Here is a 21,493-nt window from a genome sequence, read left to right as displayed (position 1 = left end):
TAAGGAACAAAAATGGTGAAGTTTTCCGAGTTAATTGGCACCGGGTCAAGCATTATCTTGGAAAATTTGATGACAGCCACGTGGTGGCACTTCTTTATCTAAAGTGATGTGATGGTAACATGTGTCGTGCCGCAATGTTAAATCAGGCGCTTCTTGGGAGGCAACCCATGTCTTTTTCTTCTTGTTTTCTTTGATTTTCTTTGTAGTGTAGGATTGATTTTTGAGCTAATTGGTTGTGAGATGTTGCATGGATTGTGTTGATATAGTGCAAAACATTTTGGAAAAATTGAACAATCTCTGAAGTTGCCAGTGCAGCCGCATTGAACTTTGTGCAGTCCGCACTGGTGAAGGCTAAATGAGATACTCTCTGAAGTTTGCCATCACGGCCGCATGACATTTTGTGCGGACCGATGTGGACCTCCGCGGCCGCGGTCTGTTTTGTGCGGACCGCGGAGGTTACCTTCTCAAACTTCTTCTGAACAAACCCAGCGCGGTCCGCATTCCATTTTGTGTGGCCGCGCTGGTAGGTAAGACTGGGTCCCACATATTTTTCTATAAATAAACCACAGGGGTCACCGGTTACCCTTTTCAAAAAAATGACTCTCAGAGACCTAAAATCTACTATTCACCCTCTCTTTTCACATAAATCCTTACTTAGATTGATTCCTTGCATTCCATCTCCACATCTGGTAACATTTCACTCATTTTTCTTTGTTTAATTTTATAATTTCATTTTATTTTCATGTCCATTAGCCTGTAGCTTCTTCTTCTTCTTCCCGTAATTCTTAAATTTCTAGGTTAGTTTGGTTTAACTGTTAATCTTTGTGTGCTTTGTGAGTGTAATGAAATGGGTAATTGAGTAGGGACGTTAATTAGGCAAAAACACTTGAACTAATTGCAAGATTTGAGAACCCTAACACAGTGCCTTGACTTAGCACCCTCCGCGGACCGCGGTCATCCTTGTGCGGTCCGCGGTGATATGATGCGGTCCGCAGTAACACTTTGTGCGGACCGCGGTGAGGATTTTTTTAGGAAATTGACCTCTTGCCCCGCGCAACCGCATTGCATTTTGTGCGATCCGCGCTGGCCTACCGCAGCCGTGGTGCTACTTTGTGTGGGCCGCGGTGGTTAGATTCAGAGAAGTGGTTTTATAGACCTTGCCTCAGTGCAGACCGTGGTTAATTTTATGTGGTCCGAGGTTCCCCCAGTGCGGCTGCACTCCTTTTTGTGCGGCCTGTGCTGCACTATTTCTGCAACTTGTGGCTTCTATTCTGCAATTCATTTTCCACATTTGTTTCACTGTCTGTGCTGATACTAACAAAGCTAGATGTTTGTACTTGTAAACAATGGTCAAACAAAGAGGTAGAGGCGCAAAACAACCCAGCCGAGGTGAGTCCTCCCGGGGAGGCAAAGGAAAACTGGTAAAACTCACTCCCCAAGCTAGACATAACATAAAGAACACAAGGAAAGCAATCAAGGCTGCTGATAGAGCCTGTGACCAATCGGGTAGTGAGTACATGTCTACGCAAGACATCTCCTCCGACTTAGTGCCAACTCACTTCGTCTCCAAATTTGGGTTGACTGATGATTCTCCTCCTCTTTCACCCCCTGCCCAAGCTCCAAAGCGTATACATTCTAAGTTGTCTGAGGGCTCAGCAGCCGGCATCGGTGATTACTCCACTCCCCCACAGCTTCATTATCCGAGGAGAGTGCAGACGGAGAGGATGAAGGAGATGAAGAGGTACCTGGGGGTGGTGTGTCTCAGGTTGGGGTGTTGACTGGATTAGAAATCCCGTTGTTTGGGAAGATAGATTCGTCAGCCAGGTGGCGTTCCACAAGTTTAGGGAATGGTGGCCGTCACGAGAGTTGATTCTTGAGAGGAGCTTCATTGACAGAGACCTTCTACCCCTATACCCCAATGTACATAGACAGTTTCGAGCTCGAGTGGGTTGGGAGCACTTTATAGATGATTATGTGAAGGCGAATGAGCATATGGTCAAAGAGTTTTATAGCAATGTGGCCCATATCTTGAAGGGCACCAAAGTGACCAAGGTGCGAAACAAAAATGTGGTGTTTACCAGGAAGGCGTTGAATGAATACCTAGGCTTCAATGAAGAAGATGAGTCCCTTTACAATGAAAAGTTGGCAATGGGCGAGGAGGTTCGACGTGGTTAGCTTCATACCTGACAATCCCGGGTACTGTTCCAGAGTGGTTGACAGCAGGGGCCAAAATCCTTCGGAGGACCCTTAACTTTGAGGCTAGGGGTGGTTGACTTTTGTATGCAGCCGGCTTGATCCCACTACACATGATTAGACTCTTCCACTTGCCCGGGCTGTTCTAGTTGCATCGATTATGGTGGGATACCCTATCAACGTGGGGAATGTGATGTCTCATGTCATTTCTTCAGTGGGGGTTAAGCATGACCGAAACTACCCTTTTCCCAACACCCACACTATGTATTTCCGGGTGCTGAAGGTGGAGAAGAGACCTTTTGACATCAAGGTCAAACTTGTGGCTCTGTTTTCGTGGTATAGTTTGAAGGGGTCAGACAACCCCAAGGACAAGAATTACAAGCCGCCTGCTTCTGCCCCAACTGGCCAGTCTGAAGAGCCGGTTGCGGTAGAGCCCTCCACTAAGCCTACCTCCACAGTTACCGACAGTTGCTGACATGCCTCCCAAACCTTCCACTACTACTGGTCCCTCTACTTTAGCTGGCCCGGGGATTCCATCTTCCCGGGCCCATCCTATCACTGCCCACCAGCTGAGCCATACACTTCATAGCTTGAACAACTGGATGGCGATTACTTCGTCCAAGTTGTCTACATTGACCTCCACCATTGCGGCTCAGTCTGCACCACAGCCAGTGCAGGTGCCCCAGTCTATCGAGGATTCACTTAAGCAGATTCTTGCCAACCAGCAAAAGTTCCTTGATTCTTAGGCTACCTTGGCTAAGGCAGTAAATTCACATGGCAAGGCGCTAAAGGAGCTTGCCAGGGAGCACAAGAAGTTGCGCAAAACACGAGCTTCCAAGGAGTCTGTGAAGGAGCTTAGAGCGGATGTGGACAAACTGAAGGCAGACCAGCTGCCTTTAGACTTGCTATTTGAGGATCCATCTCCAGCAGCAGTACCAGCAACAGAGCCACAGCAGGAGCAGACACAGAGGCCTCCAAAGAAGAAGAGGAAGCTCCCTAGTGAAGATGAGTCCATCATCCAGTTGGCAGACCCACCGGAGGCCTCCTCCAGTCAGTCACAGGATGTACATGATATACAGCCTGTCCAGGTCCAGGCCCCTGTCCTAACAGCAGAATATCGGGAACCAGTCTGAGGTTTCCGTACATATAGAGGACCCGAGGACCACTGATGATCCTATGCAGACGGACACGGCTTAGGGAGTCCTCATGTCCTTTCCTTATACTTTTTGGTGATTATTTGTTTAGTTGGCATTGGAGACAATGCCAGCTTTTATTTGAGGGGGTGCGCCCTACATTTTATCCTTGGATGATTGTATATATATACTGATTTAGTTTATGCCCTTTTGATTTTCTATTGGTCTGTATATAACTTTACATTTAGTTACTTTTATCGCACTTTTATCTTTCCTTTGGTCTGTATATAAAGTTTACATTATTGTATATATTCATCCCCCGTTGTATATTCAAATCCTCTATTGTACATATTCATTCTATTTTCTATTTTCGTAAAAAAAAATCGTTTTTAGCTTCTTATATAGGCTCGTAGCTTTTTGTTTCGTTTTTGGCGCTTTCAATAAGCCTTTGGTTTTCTTAATGCCACGGGTCTTTCCAAAGGTGGAGTATTGTGTGAACCGGGTGGCTCTTCCCGATGATGGATGGCGTAACAACCTTCTTAAGGGTTTGGGTCCGTTTTTTGTTTATGTTTTTGGTAGTTTGTAGTTAAGGGTACCTCAAGCAAAGCTTCACTTGGGCCTAGCACATTTGCCTTTGATCCCATGGTCAAAGACAAAAATGTTGTGTTTAGGATGGTGAAAGTCGTGACCTTGAGACTCTTGTGTTGACCAAACAATCATCATGTGGTCTTTCGGGACCATTGTGTGCTCAAATCGTGTCTAAGGTTGTTGTGGGCCCCCAACTCTATGTCTTTAGCAATCCTTGAGCTTGTGTGGTGAGAAATCGAATTTTGAGTCCAAGTTCCGAGCCAATGGTCTAGAACTTGCCCTGAATGTCTGTTGAGACAAAATCTTAAGTGAAATTTGACTTGAGATTGATTATACGCTCTCCTTGATCCAAATGATAGTTGAACAATTCCATAGCCTACGAATGATATAATCTCTATTTAACCCTTTTGAGCCTTGAACCTTTTTCTTCCAAGAACCAATGCTATAAGCCTATACCCGTTCGAAAATATACCCTCTCTTGGCACCCGATCTTTCCTTGAGCAATGGCAAAAGTCTAAGTTTGGGGGGAGAGACGAGAAAGGGAACAAAGTGGTAAAAGGTGCAAAAGTGAAGAAAAGGAAGGCAATGAAAAAAGAAAAGAAAAGAAAAAAACAAAATGAAAGCCCAATGTGAAAAAGAATAAAAAGGGATTCAAGAAAAGAAAAAGAGAAAGGTGTGGAAAAAGTTGAAAAAGGAGAAACGTTTTGAATTGCATGAGAAAGAGAGACAATGTGTCTCTCTAACCCCTTAGAAAGAAGTGAGACACTCAAAGAGTCAAGAGAATTGTGCCAAATGAATAAAAGAAGTGCTTAAGGGAAGATGGAACTCATTTAGACCAAAACATTCCCTACCCTGAACCAAAAGCCTTCATATTGACTCCACAAAAGCCCTATATGATCATGAGTTGAATGACGCTTGCATTAGTAGATACTTACATGAGGGGTAAGCATATGGTACTTAGAGCCGGACTTGTAACCTTTCCTTGAGAGAGACGAGTGAATTCCCAATAACCTCGATTTGTGTACTAATACTCTAAAAAGGTGAGGTTTGCTTAGGGAGAGTTGAGGATGTGTGAGTTTGGGTTTCACAATGACCAAAGTAATTGAGAGAGTTCTTTGATGTAATGAGTCAACTCTTGATGCTCTTGTGTCACACTTGATCCATGGTTTTTCAAAGTTTAAATGTTGTTAATGATTCATTCGTATTGAGGGAAATTGTTAGACCCAATTGATGCTTGTTGAGGTTACTTTAGGATAGCTGGAAATACTTGGATTTTCCCTTAAGTAGTGGGTTTTATTTTGTTTGCTTGAGTACAAGCAAAGGCTTAAGTTTGGGGGAGTTGATAATTAGAGATTTTAACGTGTTTCATGCTCCTTTTTGCTTATGCTTTTATTATAAATTATTATAAAATAGTCCCAAAAGGCTCATAAGTTGTGCTTGATTGTAGGTTTGATCAACAAAGTGACGAAATATCAAAGATCGGCTAAAAAGGAGTGAAACCTGCTCAAGTATCAAAGACAAGGCAATCTGAGAGCAAAAAAGGCCTAGTGCGGCCGCATTAGACTTTGTGCGGTCCGCACTAGGTGGTTCAGAGAGTTTGCAAAAATGGGCTTCAGGTAACGCAGCCGTAGTACACATTTCGCGGTCCGCGGTGAAGGCTCCGCGGCTGCGCTATCATTATGTGCGGTCCGCGAAAGAGAGATTTAGAGAGGCGAAATTTGCCAGGGTTCAAGCTGCGTGGTCCGCAGTCATACTTGTGTGAACCACATTAGAGATCTCCGCGGCCGCGGTCCATTCTACGCGGTCCGCGGAGCCCAAGTTTAGAGAGCTCAAAAATGAAGTCCAAGAGCCTAGCATGGCCGCGGTTCATTTTATGCGGCCCGCGCTGACCCCGCATGGGTATTTTTGTCCAGTTTTTTCAGCCTGGTATAAATAGAACATTTTGCCACTTTTAGGTCATCATTTATTTCCAGAACGTAGCTGCGCTCGTGAGAAGCTATTGTGTAGCCATTTTTGGCATCTTAACTTAGATTTTACGATAGATTCTTTGTATTTACATTAACTTTTAAATTAATATGTTTTGTTCTTCATCTATTTCTCTATTTTCTCCTTCAAGCATGAGTAGCTAAACCCATTAGCTAGGGTTGTGGCTCAACCCTAGTGTGGGTAATTGATGGGTGTTGCCATCTATTGTTAGATTGACTATGGGTGTTTGTTATTTGGGTTAATTTTATGGTTTAATCTATGAATTGGTGGTTGCAAACACTGGTTTGTGCTAAGTTGACTTGGCTCTTCTTGAGAAAGAGAGCCTAAGTCTCCAAAATTTACCCAACAAGGAATTGGGATGGACTCAAGAGAATTGATAGTCTCAATTAAAGGGTTAAACCTCGAGAGAGTAATTACCCAACTTGAACCCTAGTTGCTTGAGCTAATTTGCCTACCCATTTGGTCTCGAAAGAGTCAATTGGGCAAAATCACTCTCTCTACCGAGAGGTGTGAGAGTGGGTAAAATTGTGCAACGGTTATAGCATATTTCCCCAATCATGTCAATCGAACCTTAGATAGAAGAATTTACCCGTTAATTAGCCACCTAGGTGAAAGTCACTACCCTAGTGCCTTTCTACCCATTAGATTCAACTCTAGCAATTTTCTTATTAGCATAATTTAGTTCTAATTAGTAATTGATAATATTAGTTTGTTAAAGAAAATTCAAAAGATGTTTGGAAGTGACATTTGGAACAATTACACAACTCTAGTCTAGATAGATACTCGACTCCATTCCTAGATCCCTGTGAAAATCGATCCCGACCCTCATATCGGGTAAAAGCTATTGCGACCCTCTCTTCCTACTTTTTAGTAGTGTGGAGTTGGCAGCGATCACTTTTTGGCGCCGTTGCCGGGGAGCTAATGGTTTTGGCTATCTATTTAGTCGATTTTGTGTATTTTTCTTCTTTCCTTCTTTGTTACTTACTTGTTTTCGTCATTACTGAGGTACTAACATGGCTTTATACAACGCTATTGATCCTCTTGGAAACGTGATAGTGGGGGAGGAGGTAGATGATCTTGAGCAAGATGAGGTGCCTCATGCACTTCAAGCTCAACGGAGAGGCCGGAATGCCAATGCTAATCCAAATGACAATATTCCAGACCCTCCCCCGGTTCCTCCAAGAGTGGCTCCCAGAGTATTACCGAACCAGGGCTACGCAAGTGCTATTGTCCCAACCCGAATCCGGGCGGGCAACTTTCAGATAACCAATGTGATGTTGACCTTACTTGAGCAGTGTGGGTACTTCACGGGCGCTGCAAATCAAAATGCCTATAAACATCTCAAGGGGTTCGTAGATACATGTTGGGGGAGCAAACAGACGAATGTATCCGAGGATGCGTTGAGATTGAGACTTTTCCCATTCTCACTTCGGGGAAAGGCATTGGATTGGCTCGAGAGACTCCCCAACCATTCCATCATAACTTGGGATGAGTTGGCGGATAAGTTTATTGCCAAATTCTTCTCTCCTAGTCATATGGTGGCACTTCGAGATGAAATATTAGCCTTCAAGCAAGAGCCAACGGAACCTTTGCATGAGATTTGGGAGCGGTATAGAACGATGGTGAAGGAGTGCCCAAATAATGATATGACCGAGGCCATGATCCAACAAACCTTCTACCGGGACATAAATACAACAAATCAATGCATTGTTAACCAATTGGCCGGGGGCAATTTTATGAAGCTTTCTTTTGAGGAGGCATGTGATGTACTTGATGAAATGGCGGACACTTCTACAGCATGGCAGAGTAGAGCAAATATGCCTCAAGGTGACCCTACGGTTATCCATTTGCGCAAGGAATTACATGATCACGGACAAGGAATAGCTGAGCTTACCACCACGATAAATCAATTGGCTAAGGCACAATTGCAACAAGTTCAAAATCCTCGCCAAGTGAATGCCATGGAGGGTGTTAGTATGCTTGTCAACAAGAGAAGGCAAAGAAGGCAACAAAATCAAGGAAATTCTGAGCAATTTGTTGATGAATATGATGGGTGTCAAAATGATGGTTATGATGGCCAAAGTGAAGAGGTACAATATGTCAACAACTATCAAGGCAATAGATCCAACTCTTCAAACCAACAATGGCGACCCCAAGGAAATTGGGGCAATCAGCAACAAAGTGGTGGCAATTGGAACAACAACAACCAAAACAACAATTGGGGTAATCAAAACAACAACTAAGGCAATTGGAATGGAAATAACAACAACTGGGGCAACAACAACAATCAAGGCGGGTGGAACAACAATGGAAACCAAGGCAACCGGGGGCAAGGCTTTCAAAGTCCCCCATTGTACCAACAATCGAACAACCCACCCACTTTCCCTTCTCAAGGTCCTAATTCTTCTGGTAATGATATGGGTAGAATTAAAATGATGTTCTAGTAGATGATGAAGAGGAATGCGGATTCTGATGCACAATTAGCTTCTCACAACACCTCTATCCGAAACTTGGAGGTGCAATTAGGCCAAATCTCTCAGTCATTGAATACTCACCCGAATGGTTCTCTAGAAAATGATACGGTAGTGAACCCAAAGGGTGGGAACAATCATGTTACAGCGGTCACAACAAGAAGTGGGAGAGGCGGTGCTATTAATGCCTCTAAGCAAAAACAAGTCGTGGATGATGATGTTGAGTTGTAAGATGACGAAGTCCCTTTGGTAGTTGAAGATGTGGTTGATGAAAATGTGAACAATGAAGTGAGGATTGATATTCAAGAAGTCGAGGTGGAAACCCAAAATGATGTGAACCCGTCTAGGGAACACATAATTGACATGCCGGAGCCGGTTGTGCCAAAAGCCAAGGCTCATTTGCCAAGGCCACCTCCACCTTATCCTCAAAGGCTCGCGAAGTAGAAGAATGATAATCAGTTTAAAAAGTTCATTGACATGATGAAGAGCTTATATATTAATGTGCCTCTGGTGGAGGCACTTGAACAAATGTCGGGTTATGCAAAATTCATGAAAAACTTGGTTGCAAAGAAGTGTTCTATGGATTGTGAAACTATAAAGATGACTCACCAAGTTAGTGCTATAGTACATTCAATGGCCCCGAAGCTTGAAGATCCCGGTGCTTTCACTAATCCTTGCACTATTGGGAGTGCGGATTTTGCCAAAGCTCTTTGTGACTTGGGAGCTAGTATCAATTTGATGCCCTACTCGGTTTTCAAAACTTTGGGTATTGGGCAACCTAGGACAACTTCAATGAGACTTCAAATAGGGGATCGATCGATGAAGCGACCTTTGGGCATTATTGATGTTGTGCTTGTTTGGGTGGACAAATTCATATTGCTGGCTGACTTTGTGATTTTGGATTGTGAGGTGGACTATGAGGTTTCTATTATCTTGGGCAGACCTTTCCTTGCAACGGGGAAGGCATTGGTTGATGTTGAAGCGGGTGAGCTCACTTTCCGAGTGGGAGATGAAAAGGTCATTTTCTGCGTTTGCAAATCAATGAAGCAACCCAATAGCACCAAGGTGTGCTCATTTGTAGACCTTGTCACAGCTGTGATTGTGGATGATACCAGTGCTATGATCAACGTGGAAGATCCTCTTGAAGCAGTGCTCTTGAACATGGATGTCAATGATGATGCTAGTAGAGTGGAGTGCGTGAATACCCTACATGGGATGGGCTCTTATTCTTATGAGCCGAAGAAATTATCTTTGGATCTTGAAAATCGGAAAACTACACCAACAAAGCCATCAATTGAGGAGCCACCGGTATTGGAGTTGAAACCACTTCCTCTAAATCTCAAGTATGAATTCTTAGGCTTAAATTCTACTTATCAGTTATTCTTTCTTCTGGCCTTACTAACATGCAGGTTGAAGCTACCTTGGCGGTTCTTCAAAAGCGGAAAAGGGCAATTAGATGGACTCTAGCCGACATTCGGGGAATAAGCCCTATATTCTGTATGCATAAAATTATCTTGGAGGATGATGCAAAGCCTTCCTTGGAGCATCAAAGAAGATTGAACGAGGCTATGCAAGAAGTGGTGAAGAAAGAGGTTATTAAATGGTTGGATGCCGGGGTTGTGTACCCCATTTCTGATAGCTCATAGACTTCTCCGGTACAATATGTACCGAAGAAGGGCGGCATGACTGTGGTGACCAATGACAACAATGAACTTATTCCTACTTGGACGGTCACCGGGTGGAGAGTGTGTATGGATTACCGGAAGCTAAACAAGGTGACTCGAAAGGATCATTTTCCATTGCCATTCCTTGACCAAATGCTAGATCGTCTTGCGAGGCGTGCTTTTTATTGCTTTTTGGATGGTTACTCGGGGTAAAATCAAATTTTAATTGCCCTAGAGGATCAATAGAAGACAACTTTTACCTGTCCATATGGCACATTCGCTTTCTCTCGAATGTCGTTCGGATTGTGTAATGCTCCGGCGACCTTCCAACGATGCATGATGGCTATTTTTACCGACATGGTGGAGGATATCTTGGAGGTTTTCATGGATGATTTCAGTGTGGTTGGGGATTCCTTTGATGAGTGTTTGGGAAATTTGGATAGAGTGTTGGCCCGGTGTGAAGACACCAACCTTGTACTCAATTGGGAAAAGTGTCATTTCATGGTAGAAGAGGGTATAGTGTTGGGTCACAAAATTTCAAAGCGAGGGATTGAAGTTGACAAAGCCAAGATAGAGGTGATTTCAAGGCTCCCCCCCCCCCATTTCTGTCAAAAGGGGTGAGGAGTTTTCTTGGGCATGCGGGTTTTTACCAGAGGTTTATAAAAAAAATTCAAAAGTGGTAAACCCCTTTTGCAAGTTTCTAGAAAAGGATGCAAAGTTTGTGTTCGATGACGGGTGTATGCAAGCATTTGAGCCTCTCAAGGTCAAGTTGACCACTACCCCTATCATTACCGCACCAAATTGGAGCTTGCCTTTCGAGCTCATGTGTGATGCTAGTGACTTTGCGGTTGGGGCTGTTTTGGGCCAAAAGATCAACAAGATGTTTCATCTGGTGTACTACGCAAGCAAGACCATGAATGAGGCTCAAAGGAACTATACAGTCACCAAAAAAGAGTTGTTAGCTATTGCGTTTTCTATGGAAAAGTTTCGGCCTTATCTTATGGGGGCAAAAGTTATAGTGCACACCGATCATGTCGCCCTTAGGTACTTGATGACAAAGAAAGACTCCAAGGCAAGATTGATGAGATGGGTGCTACTACTCCAAGAGTTTGATCTAGAAATTGTGGACCGGAAAGGTAGTGAGAATCAAGTGGCGGACCACTTGTCCCGTTTGGAGGAGGAGGTGAGGCCTTGTGATGGCCTTAAGATCAATGATTCATTTCCCGACGAACAATTCCTTGCGGTGTCAATGAAGGATATGCCATGGTTTGCCGATGTTGCCAATTACCTTGTGACCGGAATAATCCTGTATGAGCTCTCTTCTAACCAAAGGAAGAAGCTCAAGCGGGATAGTTTGGATTTCTATTAGGATGAGCCATACTTGTTCAAGATTTGCACGGATGGTGTGATTCATAGATGTGTCCCGGAGGAAGAACAATTGAGTATCTTAGAGGCTTGTCATTCTTCACCCTATGGTGGCCATCATGGTGGGGTGAGGACCGCCTCAAAAGTTCTTAGTTGTGGATTCTATTGGCCCACCTTGTTCAAAGATGTGGGCGATTTGGTAAAGAGGTGTGATGAGTGACAAACAGCGGGCGGAATTTCAAAAAGGGATGAGATGCCTCTCAATACCATTCTTGAAGTGGATATCTTTGATATTTGGGGCATCGATTTCATAGGTCCATTTGTTAGTTCTTGTGGGAATACTTACATTCTCGTGGCGGTTGACTATGTCTCAAAATGGGTTGAAGCCATGTCTTTGCCTAACAATGAAGCCCGAAATGTTGTCGCATTTCTTAAAAAGAGCATCTTCACAAGGTTTGGCACTCCTCGTGCGATTATTAGTGATGGGTCTCACTTTTGCAATAAAGCTTTCGACACATTGCTTTCCAAGTATGGTGTCAATCATAAGGTTTCTACCCCTTATCATCCTCAAGCTAGTGGTTAAGTGGAAGTCTCTAACAGGGAAATTAAGAGCATCTTGTCAAAGACTGTCAATGCCAATAGGACCGATTGGTCGAAAAAGTTGGATGATGCTCTATGGGTTTATGGGATGGCTTACAACACTTCGATTGGTATGTCTCCGTATCGGTTGGTGTTTGAAAAAGCTTGTCATCTTCCGGTTGAGTTAGAGTACAAGGCCATGTGGGCGTTGAGGAAGTTGAATTTGGAATGGGATGTTGCGGCAAATCTTCGTGTTGAACAACTCAATGAGCTCGATGAGTTTAGATTCCATGCCTACTCAAGTTCATCCTTGTATATGGACAAAATGAAGTACCTTCACGACAAATATGCTCGGGGTAAGGAGTTCAAGGTTGGAGATATGGTTCTCTTGTTCAATTCCCGGTTACGTCTATTTCCGGGTAAGCTCAAGTCAAAGTGGAGTGGGCCATTTAAAGTTGTATTCGTGACCCCATTTGGTGCTCTTGATCTAAGGAACAAAAATGGTGAAGTTTTCCGAGTTAATTGGCACCGGGTCAAGCATTATCTTGGAAAATTTGATGACAGCCAAGTGGTGGAACTTCTTTATCTAAAGTGATGTGATGGTAACATGTGTCGTGCCGCGACGTTAAATCAGGCGCTTCTTGGGAGGCAACCCATGTCTTTTTCTTCTTGTTTTCTTTGATTTTCTTTGTAGTGTAGGATTGATTTTTGAGCTAATTGGTTGTGAGATGTTGTAGGGATTGTGTTGATACAGTGCAAAATATTTTGGAAAAATTGAACAATCTCTGAAGTTGCCAGTGCGGCCACATTGCACTTTGTGCGGTCTGCACTGGTGAAGGCTAAATGAAATACTCTCTGAAGTTTGCCACCACGGCCGCATGACATTTTGTGCAGACCGCGGTGGACCTCCGCGGCCGCGGTCTATTTTATGCGGACCGCGGAGGTTGCCTTCTCAAACTTCTTCTGAACAAACCCTGCGCGGTCCGCATTCCATTTTGTGTGGCCACGCTGGTAGGTAAGACTAGGTCCCACATATTTTTCTATAAATAGACCACAGGGGTCACCGGTTACCCTTTTCAAAAAACTGACTCTCAGAGACCTTAAATCTACTATTCACCCTCTCTTTTCACATAAATCCTTGCTTAGATTGATTCCTTGCATTCCATCTCCATATCTGGTAACATTTCACTCATTTTTCTTTGTTTAATTTTATAATTTCATTTTATTTTCATGTCCATTAGCCTGTAGCTTCTTCTTCTTCCCGTAATTCTTAAATTTCTAGGTTAGTTTGGTTTAACAGTTAATCTTTATGTGTTTTGTGAGTGAAATGAAATTGGTAATTTAGTAGGGATGTTAATTAGGCAAAAAAACTTGAACTAATTGCAAGATTTGAGAACCCTAACTCAGTGCCTTGACTTAGCACCCTCCGTGGACCGCGGTCATCCTTGTGCGGTCTGCGGTGTTGTGATGCGGTCTGCAGTAACACTTTGTGCGGACCGCGGTGAGGATTTTTTTAGGAAATTGACCTCTTTCCCAGTGCAGCCGCATTGCATTTTGTGTGGTCCGCGCTGGCCTACCGCAGTCGTGGTGCTACTTTGTACGGGTCGCGGTGGTTAGATTCAGAGAAGTGGTTTTATAGTCCTTGCCTCAGTGCAGACCGCGGTTGCTTTTATGCGGTCCGAGGTGCCCCCAGTGCGGCCACACTCCTTTTTGTGCGACCCGTGCTGCACTATTTCTGCAACTTGTGGATTCTGTTCTGCAATTCATTTTCCACATTTGTTTCACTGTCTGTGCTGATACTAACAAAGCTAGATGTTTGTGCTTGCAAACAATGGTCAAACAAAGAGGTAGAGGCGCAAAACAACCCAGCCGAGGTGAGTCCTCCCGGGGAGGCAAAGGAAAATTGGTAAAACTCACTCCCCAAACTAGACAGAACATAAAGAACACAAGGAAAGCAATCAAGGCTGCTGATAGAGCATGTGACCAATCGGGTAGTGAGTACATGTCTTCTCAAGACATCTCCTCCGACTTAGTGCCATCTCACTTCGTCTCCAAATTTGGGTTGACTGATGATTCTCCTCCTCCTTCACCCCCTGCCCAAGGTCCAAAGCGTATACATTCTGAGTTGTCTGAGGGCTCAGCAGCCAGAATCGGTGATTACTCCACTCCCCCCCCCCCACAGCTTCATTATCCGGGGAGAGTGCAGACGGAGAGGATGAAGGAGATGAAGAGGTACCTGGGGTGGTGTGCCTCAGGTTACGGTGTTGACTGGACTAGAAATCCCGCTGTTTGGGAAGATAGATTCGTCATCCAGGTGGCATTCCACAAGTTTAGGGAATGGTGGCCGTCACGAAAGTTGATTCTTGAGAGGAGCTTCATTGACAGAGACCTTCTACCCCTACACCCCAATGTGCATAGACAGTTTCGAGCTCGAGTGGGTTGGGAGCACTTTATAATTGATTGTGTGAAGGCGAATGAGCATATGGTCAAAGAGTTTTATAGCAATGTGGCCCACATCTTGAAGGTCACCAAAGTGAACAAGGTGCGAAACAAAAATGTGGTGTTTACCGGGAAGGCGTTGAATGAATACCTAGGCTTCAATGAAGAAGATGAGTCCCTTTACAATGAAAAGTTGGCAATGGGCGAGGAGGTTCGTCCGTGGTTAGCTTCATACCTGACAATCCCGGGTACTGTTCCAGAGTGGTTGACAGCAGGGGCCAAAATCCTTCGGAGGACCCTTAACTTTGAGGCTAGGGGATGGTTGACTTTTGTATGCAGCCGGCTTGATCCCACTACACATGATTAGACTCTTCCACTTGCCCGGGCTGTTCTAGTTGCATCGATTATGGTGGGATACCCTATCAACGTGGGGAATGTGATGTCCCATGTCATTTCTTCAGTGGGGGTTGAGCATGACCGGAACTACCCTTTTCCCAACACACTCACTATGTATTTCCGGGACCTGAAGGTGGAGAAGAGACCTTTTGGCATCAAGGTCAAACCTGTGGCCTGTTTTCGTGGTATAGTTTGAAGGGGTCAGACAACCCCAAGGATAAGAATTACAAGCCGCCTGCTTCTGCCCCAACTGGCCAGTCTGAAGAGCCGGTTGCGGTAGAGCCCTCCACTAAGCCTATCTCCACTGAGCCTGCTTCCACAGTTGCTGACATGCCTCCCGGACCTTCCACTACTGTTGGTCCCTCTACTTTAGCTGGCCCGGGGATTCCATATTCCCGGGCCCATCCTATCACTGCCCACCAGCTGATCCAGACACTTCATAGCTTGAACAACTGAATGGCGACTGCTTCGTCCAAGTTGTCTACATTGACCTCCACCATTGCGGCTCAGTCGGCACCACAGTCAGAGAAGGTGCCCCAGTCTATCGAGGATTCACTTAAGCAGATTCTTGCCAACCAGCAGAAGTTCCTTGATTCTTAGGCTGCCTTGGCTAAGGAAGTAGATTCACACGGCAAGGCGCTGAAGGAGCTTGCCCTGGAGCACAAGAAGTTGCGAAAAACACGTGCTTCCAAGGAGTCTATGAAGGAGCTTAGAGCGGATGTGGACAAACTGAAGGCAAACCAGCTGCTTTTAGACTTGCTATTTGAGGATCCATCTCCAGCAGCAGTACCAGCAACAGAGCCATAGCAGGAGCAGACACAGAGGCCTCCAAAGAAGAAGACGAAGCTCCCTAGTGCAGATGAGGCCATCATCCAGTTGACGGACCCACCAGAGGCCTCCTCTAGTCAGCCACAGGATGTACATGATATACAGCCTGTCCAGGTCTAGGCCCCAGGCCCAGCAGCAGAATATTAGGAACCAGTCTGAGGTTCCCGTGCATACAGAGGACCCGGGGACCACTGATGATCCTATGCAGACGGACACGGCTTAGGGAGTCCTCATATCCTTTCCTTATACTTTTTGGTGCTTATTTGTTTAGTTGGCGTTGGAGAATTTGCCAGCTTTTATTTGAGGGGGTGCGCCCTACATTTTATCCTTGGATGATTGTATATGTATACTGATTTAGTTTATGCCCTTTTGATTTTCTATTGGTCTGTATATAACTTTACATTTAGTTACTTTTATCGCACTTTTATCTTTCCTTTGGTCTGTATATAAAGTTTACATTATTGTATATATTCATCCCCCATTGTATATTCAAATCCTCTATTGTACATATTCATTCTATTTTCTATTTTCGTAAAAAAAAATTCGTTTTTAGCTTCTTATATAGGCTCGTAGCTTTTTATTTCATTTTTGGCGCTTTTAATAAGCCTTTGGTTTTCTTAATGCCACGGTTCTTTCCAATGGTGGAGTATTGTGTGAACCGGGTGGCTCTTCCCGATGATAGATGGCGTAACAACCTTCTTAAAGGTTTGAGTCCGTTTTTTGTTTTTGTTTTTGGTAGTTTGTAGTTAAGGGTACCTCAAGCAAAGCTTCACTTGGGCCTAGCACATTTGCCTTTGATCCCATGGTCAAAGACAAAAATGTTATGTTTAGGATGGTGAAAGTCGTGACCTTGAGACTCTTGTATTGACCAAACAATCATCATGTGGCCTTTCGGGACCATTGTGTGCTCAAATCGTGTCTAAGGTTGTTGTGGGCCCCTGACTCTATGTATTTAGCAATCCTTGAACTTGTGTGGTGAGAAATCGAATTGTGAGTCCAAGTTCCGAGCCAATGGTCTAGAACTTGCCCTGAATGTCTGTTGAGGCAAAATCTTAAGTAAAATTTGACTTGAGAGTGATTATAGGCTCTCCTTGATCCAAATGATAGTTGAACAATTCCATAGCCTATCAATGATATAATCCCTAGTTAACCCTTTTGAGCCTTAAACCTTTTTCTTCCAAGAACCAATGCTATAAGCCTATACCCGTTCGAAAATATACCCTCTCTTGGCACCTGATCTTTTCTTGAGCAATGGCAAAAGTCTAAGTTTGGGGGGAGAGACGAGAAAGGGAAAAAAAGTGGTAAAAGGTACAAAAGTGAAGAAAAGGAAGGCAATGAAAAAAGAAAAGAAAAGAAAACGACAAAATGAAAGCCCAATGTGAAAAAGAATAAAAAAGGATTCAAGAAAAGCAAAAGAGAAAGGTGTGAAAAAAGTTGAAAAAGGAGAAACGTTTTGAATTGCATGAGAAAGAGCGACAATGTGTCTCTCTAACCCCTTAGAAAGAAGTGAGACACTCAAAGAGTCAAGATAATTGTGCCAAATGAATAAAAGAAGTGCTTAAGGGAAGATGGAACCCATTTAGACCAAAACATTCCCTACCCTGAACCAAAAGCCTTTATATTGACTCCACAAAAGCCCTATATGATCATGAGTTGAATGACGCTTGCATTAGTAGATACTTACATGAGGGGCAAGCATATGGTACTTAGAGCCGAACTTGTGACATTTCCTTGAGAGAGACGAGTGAATTCTCAATAACCTCAGTTTGTGTGCTAATACTCTAAAAAGGTGAGGTTTGCTTAGGGAGAGTTAAGGATGTATGAGTTTGGGTTCCACAATGAACAAAGTAATTGAGAGAGTTCTTTAATGTAATGAGTCAACTCTTGATGCTCTTGTGTCACACTTGATCCATGGTTTTTCAAAGTTTAAATGTTGTTAATGATTCATTCGTATTGAGGGAAATTGTTAGATCCAATTGATGCTTGTTGAGGTTACTTTAGGATAGCTGGAAATACTTGGATTTTTCCTTAAGGAGTGGGTCTTATTTTGTTTGCTTGAGGACAAGCAAAGGCTTAAGTTTGGGGGAGTTGATAATTAGGGATTTTAACGTGTTTCATGCTCCTTCTTGCTTATGCTTTTATTATAAATTATTACAAAATAGTCCCAAAAGGCTCATAAGTTGTGCTTGATTGCAGGTTTGATCGACAAAGTGACGAAATATCAAAGATCGGCTAAAAAGGAGTGAAACCTGCTCAAGTATCAAAGACAAGGCAATCTGAGAGCAAAAAAGGCCTAGTGCGGCCGCATTAGACTTTGTGCGGTCCACACTAGGTGGTTCAGAGAGTTGGCAAAAATGGGCTTCAGGTAACGCAGCCGTAGTACACATTTCGCGGTCCGTGGTGAAGGCTCCTCGACCGCGCTATCATTATGTGCGGTCCGCGGAAGAGAGATTCAGGGATGTGAAATTTGTCATGGTTCAAGCTGTGCGGTCTGCAATCAAACTTGTGCGGACCGCATTAGAGATCTCTGCGGCCGCGGTCCATTCTACGCGGTCCGCGGAGCCCAAGTTCAGAGAGCCCAAAATTGAAGTTCAAGAGCCTAGCGTGGCCGCGGTCCATTTTATGCGGCCCACGCTGACCCCGCAGGGGTATTTTTGTCCAATTTTTCCAGCCTAGTATAAATAGAACATTTTGTCATTTTTAGGTCATCAGTTATTTCCAGAACATAGCTGTGCTCGTGAGAAGCTATTATGTAGCCATTTTTGTCATCTTAACTTAGATTTTACAATAGATTCTCTGTATTTACATTAGCTTTTAAATTAATATGTCTTGTTCTTCATCTATTTCTCTATTTTCTCCTTCAAGCATGAGTAGCTAAAACCATTAGCTAGGGTTGTGGCTCAACCCTAGTGTGGGTAATTGATAGGTGTTGCCATCTATTGTTAGATTGACTATGGGTGTTTGTTATTTGGGAAACTTTTATGGTTTAATCTATGAATTGGTAGTTGCAAACACTGGTTTGTGCTAAGTTGACTTGGCTCTTCTTGAGAAAGAGAGTCTAAGTCTCCAAATTGACTCAATAAGGAATTGGGATGGACTTAAGAGAATTAATAGTCCCAATTAAAGGGTTAAACCTTGAGAGAGTAATTACCCAACTTGAACCCTAGTTGCTTGAGCTAATTTGCCTACCCATTTGGTCTCGAGAGAGTCAATTGGGCAAAATCACTCTCTCTACCAAGAGGTGTGAGAGTGGGTAAAATTGTGCAACGATTATAGCATATTTCCCCAATCATGTCAATCGAACTTTAGAAGCATTTACACGTCAATTAGCCACCTAGGTGAAAGTCACTACCCTAGTGCCTTTCTACCCATTAGATTCAACTCTAGCAATTTTCTTATTAGCATAATTTAGTTCTAATTAGTAATTGATAATATTAGTTTGTTAAAGAAAAATTCAAAAGATGTTTGGAAGTGACACTTGGAACAATTACACAACTCTAGTCTAGATAGATGCTCGGCTCCATTCCTAGCTCCCTGTGGAAATCGATCCCGACCCTCATATCGGGTAAAAGCTATTGTGACCCTCTCTTTCTGCTTTTTAGTAGTGTGGAGTTTGAAGCGATCACTTTTTTATTAAAGGCATGTGATATAAACTCACTAGCAAGACGAAGTGTCTTAATCACATAATCTGGAAATCGTGATTTTAATCGTATTAATGCGGCCAACAACCTCGGGAATGTTAAGTTCCGGGTTGACAACAAGCACACATATGACCATCTTGTTGATGCATCTATCAAAATTATATAATATCTAAATGGTCCACATGGAGGGTGTATGGACCCACATATATCACCCTATGTATGTTCCAAAAATGCAGGGGATTCAATCCCAAATTTAATTGTTGATGGTCTAATAATCAGTTTGCATTGAGAAATACAGCACAAGAGAATTCTTTAGTTTGAAGAATCTTTTAGTTCTTCAATGAATGATCATGTGAATTTTCAATTATTTTGCGCAAAATATATTATAACCGGGATGGCCCAACTGGTAATGCCAAATAATAAAATCATTAGCAAACTATTTGTTTACTATGGTATGTGATTCGACTACACTAATATTAGTGTAGTACAAGACGCATGAAAAATAGATAATCTTTTATATTATATGTGTTACTATCCATATGGCAAAACATGTCTTTCAAAGAGAAAGTCATTATTATTATTATTATTATTATTATTATTATGGTCAAAATCATTATAAGCAAGACATGTTTCTTGATTTACTTTTGCCCTTCTAATAATTTTTTATAAGGCCTGGCAAAGTATTTTGACGTAAGATATGTATACGACCAATGACATAATCATGCAGCCACATAATGATATTTACCATTTTATTTCTCTCAAATCTCTTTAGAGGTGAGTTGTGAGATTTCGACAATCAAGAGCGTATCCATGTTCATGAATTTATTTCATACGGCCACATTCACTTCTGGAATGTATCATAATCATCTGAACATGTCTCATGATTTCTCAACATAAGCTTATTGTGCTGCCTTATCATTTATCATATTTAGTTTTATGGCCCTCCTAAATTTTGTAAGGTTAAGTATACATTTATTTTCCTTTATTTTGATAGATAGAGGATTGATTAAAGCTGGACAAAAATGTTCAGGTGTACGATATTCCTGTATCCAAATGCCCTTTCATACCACATCATAGTAAATATTACCTTCACCTTTTGAAGGATAATTTTAATATGAGAACCCTTATTGTTCTTCATTTCATAATTAAAATCATGATGACGATTATTATTTTGTCTATTGCCACACCACGTATATTCATATAGCCCTGATAATTATTTAGTCTTCTTTCAAACGTTGATCTATTACTATCATATTCGCTTAAGGGAATGGAGCATATCTAGAGGAAGAGCTTCACTAAAAGTATATTATTTTGACTCAATCATCATTATATCATTGATGTAGTGCATTGGGACTCAAACTCAATATCTTACCCTCATAAAGGTATGTTAAGCCATAATGCATTGGGACTCAAGCCCAATGTCTTATCATCATGATGCACCAGGACTCAAATTCGGTGTCTGGATACCTTTTCGAAATATTGCTACTTCTGAAGCAAATATGAGGCATGTAACATAGAGAATAATTTTCTAACACCTCTTCATCAATAATAAATTTAGCATTTGAAAATATTACCACTTTTATTGATCATAACAACCAATCATAACTAAGGATACTTTGAACGTATTATCACTTAATTTAGCAGTTATAAGCATAAATGCTTAGTCATAATGAATCTTTGAGAATATTAATTATCACTCTAAATGTCATATATTTATTATAATTATGTAACCAATATTTGCTAATGAAACGAATACATGTGACACAGATCAATGCCTTTGGAACTTATTGGAGATATATATCTAATATTAAGATCCAAATAAATATGATGATCATACTCCCTTAATAAATGAAATATCGTCAAGATGCAATTAATTGCTAGCATTTGCATAGACTAATGAAAATTCTAGTCACGTGTAAATTCTTTTATCATAGACCAATGTATTTGTCAAAATATCTATGTGAACAACAGTTTTCTAAATTCTTAAATGCTCTTAATTAAAGATGTACATTCTGGTGACTTTTATTTATGGAGTTAACCTGTCTCTAGAATCAGAGAATAGCCAAGTTATTGAAGGACTCTGCTTTCTGCAGTTCTATAAAAATAGGTGTAACTTATGTGTAAAACCTATGAGATAAATTAACCCATTTCAGTTATTATTATTTTTCATAAAAGAAAAATGCAAGCACTACCTTGGAAACACATAACCG

This window comes from Nicotiana tabacum, chromosome 5 (assembly GCF_000715075.1).
Source record: "Nicotiana tabacum cultivar K326 chromosome 5, ASM71507v2, whole genome shotgun sequence".
Taxonomy (NCBI): Eukaryota; Viridiplantae; Streptophyta; class Magnoliopsida; order Solanales; family Solanaceae; genus Nicotiana; species Nicotiana tabacum.
This window is presented reverse-complemented; position numbering follows the sequence as displayed.